A 7,798-nucleotide genomic window follows, 5' to 3' on the forward strand; every position below is an offset into this window, starting at 1 on the left:
CGCCTTGGTCACCCTGGGCGCTGGGCCTTCCTGGCGTCGTGCCAGTGCTGCCGGGGAACCTTCAAAGACGTGTTGCCTGGTCCGCTGCTGCCCCCGCCCTAGCGGGACCCTCTGGAAGCAAAATAGGCGGCCTGCTCCCTTTCAAAATGCCTCTCATTCCCCATCCCCGCCGTGGGAAGAGCTGTGACCCAGGATTTCCGTGCGCAGGGACCAGGACGAGAAGCAGCGAAGGCGGAGGACCTCGCTTTTGTATCTCAGACATTCTTGTGAGGAACCGCTAAGAGGTGTACAAGGCTCGGCAAGCTTCAGTGTATGGTTCGTTTCCGCTTGTCATCCTTTAGACCAGGGCTGTCCAAGACCCATGGGAGCCACATAGGAAATTAAAAAATGTCATCGAATAGGCACCTACAAAGTAAAAGCCTAATAATACATTGTATTTAACGCAATATAGCCAAAATAAGGTTTCAACATGTAACCGATAGAGAAACTTCAAGTGAGATATTGCAATTTCTTTTTATCGTATTTAGCTTCCAAAGTCCGGTGTAGCTTGGACCTGCAGCCGGCCTCGCTTGGGGCTGAAGCCACCTGTAGCCAGTGCTACCTTGTCAGCTCCTTTGTGCAGCTCCGGGCAACGTGATGTTGGGAAACGGGATGAGGAGCTAGACAACAGGGACTAAACCAACCAGGTAAAACACGAAACTGTCAGATGGTGGAGTGTAGGCGCTGTGGGCAAGTAGAAGGAGATCACGTTTGTTAAGGAGAGCACTTTGGGCCGTCCCGTTGACTCTCCAACATTAACACAACTTAAAGAAGTGGATGATGTTCTGTTGGGGAAAGGGCTCAGGTTTGTTCTGCAGGTTGCCTAGAGGTGACTGGAAAAGTAAGGGCAGTATTCTTCCTTTCTTCTCTCATCCTCTTCCCAGACCTCAGGGACGGAAATGGAATTTCACATACGTTGGGTCCTTGCTGTCAAGGACTTCCTTTGGGGAAGTCTCCGTTTACCAGTCACACAAAGCTAGGGTTGTCAGGGACATTAGGAAACATTGTTTTCAAATGTTTCTGGACTTAATTTCTATTCCTGCCAAAGTGATAAAAATTTAAAAATGAGCCCTAGCTGGTTTGGCTCAGTGGATAGAGCATGGACTGCAGACTGAAGGGCCCCAGGTTCGATTTCAGTCAAGGGAACATTCCAGGGTTGTGGGCTCGATCCCCACTGTGGGGCGTGCAGGAGGCAGCTGATTAATGATTCTCTCTCATCATTGATGTTGCTATCTCTCCCTCTTTTTTCCTCTCTGAAATCAATAAAAATATATTTAAATTTTTTTTTTAAATGACAAGGATAGCCCTTCATGGTGTGAATATAATAGATGTTTGCTATAGATAGGGTGCTAGCCAGCCATCAGTGGTGGGAGGAACAAGGGGATTACAGTGATGGGAATCAGTGAAGGGATGTGTAGAGCAAGGACTGGGTGAGCATGAAATGCTTAAAGTGATATCCTATTTGGAAAATATTGAAAAATAACACAGGTCAGGTCTCTTCTTTGAATTACAAGGTCAACTCCCCGACCCTAGCCATCATGGCATATATGTGTGTAGCTCCCCAAAAGCCATCAGGAAAGTGATTTAAACTTTCAAGCCAATAAGGGCAGTGGTGGCAAGATTGGGTAGAGGTGGCATAGGAGTGGCACAAGTTGAATCTTGGTTTTGTCACTGAACTGTGATCTTGGATAAGTTACTGAAATTCTCAGTCTTTCATTCATAAAATAGAGTCAATATTCCCTTCAGAGTTCCAGTAAGAATCAATCAAGAGAACATGTTACAGCCCTGGCTGATGTGGCTCGGTTGTGTGTCATCCTGTGCACCAAAAGGTTGCTCCTTCGATTCTTGGTCAAGGCACATGCCCGGGTTGTGGGCTTGATCCCTGGTGCAGGCTGTGCAGGAGGCAGCTGATCAATGTTTCTCTCTCTCTCTCTCTCTCTCTCTCTCTCTCTCTCTCTCTCTCTGTCTCCTTTCCTCTTTCTCTCAAAATAAATTTTAAAAAAATCTTTTAAAAAAGGTAATGTGTTACTCAGAAGACTGCTTCCCCCAAATCAGGTGCAAATGTTCAATGAGTGTGAGTCTGCCCAACCCTGCTTATCCATTCAGTCAATATTTATTGAGGCATTTCTCTGTAAAAGGTACCTTGGGGGAGACCAAGTTGAGTAAGACTGGCTTTACTATGGATTGGTTTCTAATATGCTTTTTATCTTTAACACTCTATGACCTTATGAAAATGGAAGTAAGGACAAAAAGATCATGGTGACTCCAGTTCATTATCACTTCACATTTTCCAATTTTTTTTACTCCTTTTTAAACTTTTATCCATTTATTGATTTTAGAGAGGGAGGGAGGTAGGTAGATAGGGAGGGAAATATTGAGAGAGATTTGTTGTTCCACTTATTTATGCATTCATTGGTTGATTCTTGTATGTGTCCTGACTGGAGATAGAATCCAAAATCTTGGGGTATTGAGTAACAATTTCTTTGTTAGCTGTGCTTTTGAATCAACTTTACTCCACCTTTTTCTTCTTACTATTTTACTTTCTTCTCTTCCTCTTCCTGGAACGTCAACCATCTAGTTTAACATTTCATCCTTCCCTATGACCTAATCTTTGAAAAATGCAGGTCCAAAATCACTTTATCACTAGTTAACTGTCTTTAAATTTGTTTGCAAGGACAAAGGGGAAAAGAGAAAGATTAAAAAGCCAAATATCCAGAGGAATAGATTTCATAGACAATCTAAAACCTAGTATACTTATTCACCATAAATGCCATCAAGCTTTTAAAACATTTACCCCTGTAGTGTAAGGCCACGAATTACCAGAAAAACCTTTTTGGATTTTAAGATTGTTTCCTCTGAGCTTACTGTCTTTTGGGGGGATAAAAAAAGATAAAATAGAAAATTACTGTTGCCTGGTTACTTGGCTCTGAAGAAAAATGGAGAAATAATGCTCCTGCCCCAGTTTAAATGAATTCAGGTAGAGTAGCCATGACAGCAACCCCTCAGGAAACACACGGTCACATCTGGCTTTTGAAATGTCAATATAGATTCTCCAACCCTAGGCTTGGGGAGTACCTTTAGAGATCATTGTCTTTCATATAGATAGACTGACATTTAAACCATAGAATCTCCCCAATTTCTGAAGACCATCGGAGAAAAAAAAAGTTATCCATGCTTATCCCTGTATTTATTTTCTATTTGCAGAAAGCTACTTCTTCCCATTTCAATTTTTAGCCAGACTTAAGTAAAATCTTAAAAAACACTGTATTCTGCAAGCCAATTTCCTTCTCTGGTCTCTGAAGAGTCAGAGAATACCTAGCCAACCCTTATGCAACATTTATAAACATAAGGCTGCTAAATTTCCCTTCTGCCTCTCTTGGGGTCAACCCATGAGCTTTATCTTTTAACTACATTTTTCTTTTCATTTTAACATTTTGTTTTCTCTCTAGCCCAGGGGTGGGCAAACTTTTTGACTCGAGGGCCACAATGGGTTCTTAAACTGGACCGGAGGGCCAGAACAAAAGCATGGTTGGAGTGTTTGTGTGAACTAATATAAATTCAAAGTAAACATCATTACATAAAAGGGTACGGTCTTTTTTTTTTTTAGTTTTATTCATTTCAAACGGGCCGGATCCGGCTCGCGGGCCGTAGTTTGCCCACGGCTGCTCTAGCCTTTTCAAATCTTTTCCTAATTAGAGCCTGGAACTCAGCAATTCTCTCAATAGGGCCATGCCAGATTGTTTCCTACATGTTACATAGGTAGAAGTATGAATTCTCAATACTGTGTTTGCTGCATTGCGATGGTTTCCTTCTCCTCGATGTGCTATCCTGTTTGTAATCTTATTATGTTATCACATATGATTTTCCATTTAGTGGTACCTACTTAATACTTTTAGCCTGTTTTTTCCAGATGACTGAAAATAAGTATTTTTGAACAGATATACACACTAGACACAGTGCTAACCCCTTTAAGTTCATTATTTCATTTAATTAATTCAACCCATTTTATAGATGAAGAAACAGGCCCAGACAGGTTAAGGAATTTATTAAAAACCTTATTCCTCAGAAATGGTAGAGTTGGGATTTGAGTCTTGGCAGTCTAATTCCAGTATCTACATTCTTAACTTACCCCTTCTATTGTAAGTTCACATAACAGGTATAATAGGCTCTCAAACCAATAAAGTTTGGGAGCACCATTAAAAAACCTGAGAAAGCCTGGGCTGGGGTTGTCAGATTTAGCAAATAAAAATATAGCTACTCAGTTAAATGTGAATTTTATGTAAACAATGGATAACTTTTTAGTGTAAATATGTCTCATGCAATATTTTGGAGATACTTATGCTAAAAATTATTCATTGTTCATATGAAATTCATGTTTAACTGGGCATTCTGTATTTGGCAACTCTAGGCTGAGCATCTTTTCAGAGTAGAGAAAGGGACTTTTTCACTGAATTGATATTACAATGAATTATGGGGCAATTAAAAATATCTCTGCCCTTTGGAGCAGAATTGCAGTGGTGTATGGATTCTTTAAAATTATAAATCTCTATAGTACCTAACAATAATTATACAATGTTCACAAATTAGTTGTTTATTGTTTCTACATTAATAATGGGGATATATATTCATATGAATATCTTTTTAGGACAATCTTGTGCTCAACTCACTAGGCAGGGATATTTTATTTCTTTATATCATCTATCCTAATATTAGCTATTGCTGAATTTCTCTTTAATAAAAAAGTAAATACAAATACTCATTTTATTTAGCAAGCCTAAAAATAAAACTAAGATATAAGTTCACATCTTTGGTGTTGTCCAAAACAATCCCTCCAGCTGTTAATCCAAGGCAATTAATCCAGCATATCATTTATTTATAGAGGAATTACTATAACAAGAATAATTTTTCAGTTACAAAGGGAGTCATTAAGCCCTCAGGGCTCTTTGAAACTAGATTTAGTTTGATTATTTAATCACCTGCTTACATAAAAGGAGAAATGAAAGGAATGAAGATCCTTACCCTGGCCAGTGTGGTTCAGTTGCTTGGAGCGTCATCTGGTACACCAAAAGGTGGTGGGTTTGATTCCTAGTCAGGCACATACCCAGGTTGCAGGTTCCATCCCAGGTTGGGGTGTGGGAAGCAGCTGATCAGTTTCTCTTTCACATTGATGTTTTCTCTCTCTCAAAATCAATTATATATATAAAAGGCTAATATGCTAAGTGTCCATCCGACTGGTAGCTATGACATGCACTGACCACCAGAGGGCAGATGCTCAACACAGGAGCTGCCAAGCTGTGGTGACTTGGCAGTGGTGGTTCTTGGGTGACGCACCCCAAAACCAGAGAGGAGAGAACCCGATTCCTTGCAGGGCCGCACGATTCTACTTCGGCCATGGGTTATGTTGTTGCTGGGGCACTGTCGTCTCCGAATCTGGCTTACTGTACACTTGTATTTGTGTTCCACACCCTGTACAACAGCAACTTTGCAGAGTGCTCTCTTGCACTCCAGGACCCCTAGGGGGATGTTGGAGAGCCAGTTTGGGCCTGATTCCCACAGGCCAGGCCAACGGACCCCCCCTGCTGGAGGGACCCTGCTCACTCTGCAGATGCCCTTCAAGCCAAGGCGCCACTCCAGATGTGGCCGGCCACGGAGGGCGTGTCCGGCCCTTCTTGCCCAGTCCAGCCCCACTGGCCACCTTCTAATTTTCTTTCAATGTGCACGAATCCGTGCACTGGGTCACTAGTAATAATAAAAAGGAATGAAAATACAAACACAAAATGATTGGCTATTACCACTTTTATAAGAAAACAATAAAAACAGTGGCTAGATTCCTACTGAATGGAATGAAAGGAATAGTAGTGGTTAAGTTCATAGACACAGAATAGTTGCTACCCAAAATACAGATGGTCCCCTACTTATTTTTTTACTTGATGATGGTGCCAAAGTGATACACATAATAAATTTCACAAGATATTCAATACTTTTATAAAATAGGTTTTGTGTTAGATGACTTTGCCCAACTGGAGGCTGTCAGTGGTTCTGAGCATGTTTAAGGTAGGCTATGCTAAGCTATAATGATCAGTAGGTTAGGTGTATAAATATATTTTCAACTTAATGATATTTAAGTTGAGCATCTGTAGATTTTATCCTCAAACATAGATAAGTCAGTATTTATGATGATCTTACTTCCACTATTTACTCTCTAGAAGTGATAAACTTATCAGTTTGAAAGATAGACCCATAGAAATTGCAATAGAGCATTTATAAAACATGTTTTTTTGGATTAATATATAGTAAGTACATTAGTTATTGCTAAATTTCACTTTAATAAAAAAGTAAATACAAAGATTCATTTTATTTAGCAAGACTGAAAATAAAACTAAGACATAAGTTCACACCTTTGGTGTTGTCCAAAACAATTCCTCTAGCTATCAACCCAAGGCAATGAACACAGCATATCATTCATTTTAGAGTCATTACTATAACAAGAATCTAATATTAGAATATTAGAATAGGTGATATAAACAAGAGTTAAGTTCCTATGGCATCTCATCAATGTTATAACAATACTACTCAGAATGAAACGATGTTGAGGACCTGCTGTATTACAAAAATTCAGTGATTTTTTTTCTTCCTCAACTTAATATGATTATAGATACCTCTAAATTTATTTTATTTTAGTCATATAAAAGTTATTAACAAACTCTTGCTTCCTTGCAAACATTGTCCTTATATAAAAATTGATTAAAAACAGTGCTGAGTATGAATCACTTCTGCAAAGTTTAATGAGAAACATTCAACCAAGGTGACTTTTCCTTGTAAAATCCTACAACAACTGAATTTTATAAACAGTTACTTATTTTGATAGAAGTTCCATTTATAAATAGCAGCCACGACTTCACTGCCTACAAAATTGCAGGCGATCACATTTTATGTATTTAGAATTCAAATGTTAAGATCAGATTTTCTAGTAAGTGTTAAAGAAAGTCACACTGACAGACATGGTTGTCCCATGCTAAGGAAAGAGCTGACTCCCATGATTGTACTATTCAGGCAGGTACAGACAGTCACTGGATTTAAACTAGAGGGTACTACATTTATATATATACTTTAAAGAGGAAGTGACATTAACATTGAAGGAGCAGGGGCTGGTCTTTATTGATGCTCTTCTGTGGTCATAGAGTATGTAGTGCAAGGGACAATACTAACATCACAGGATGTTAGTATTAGAGAGGCTTCCAACATAAAGAACCTGAGCAAACGTGCTACTCCAAGAGACTGAGATACTTTTGCTCCTCATCTAGTTGTAGTGAAGTAGGGTTTTCTGTGACCTAGGTAGCAAGTCTCAGAGTAGAGGGAGCCGACAAATATGTAAATCAGGGATTCTGGATGTAATATGCTTCTCCTAACAAGTGATTAATGGCATTGAAATGTGAGTAGGGGGTGTATATGTTAACAATGATACCCTATGTTGGTCTTGGGAGACTGCTGGCTTTCTGTGAAGACTTCTGAGTACATTCAAATCCATCATCTCAGGAACATTTGGCTGCCTGCACAAAGTGTGGTCAGGACCAGTTGTGTGAGAATTCTAGTCCCCAAAAGTAGAAAAGAGAAGGGCAACATCTGACACTTTGTTTCTTCCTAGGCAGGCTGACTGTTCCCCAAACTTGCTACTTAGAAGCAAACTGGCATGAGTTCTGGGGCCATTTGATAAAGTAGAAGTCTGGGTGTGGGACCAAAAAAGAAAGGGGGGGGGGGG

The sequence above is a fragment of the Myotis davidii genome, unplaced genomic scaffold (assembly GCF_000327345.1).
Source record: "Myotis davidii unplaced genomic scaffold, ASM32734v1 scaffold93, whole genome shotgun sequence".
Classification (NCBI taxonomy): Eukaryota; Metazoa; Chordata; class Mammalia; order Chiroptera; family Vespertilionidae; genus Myotis; species Myotis davidii.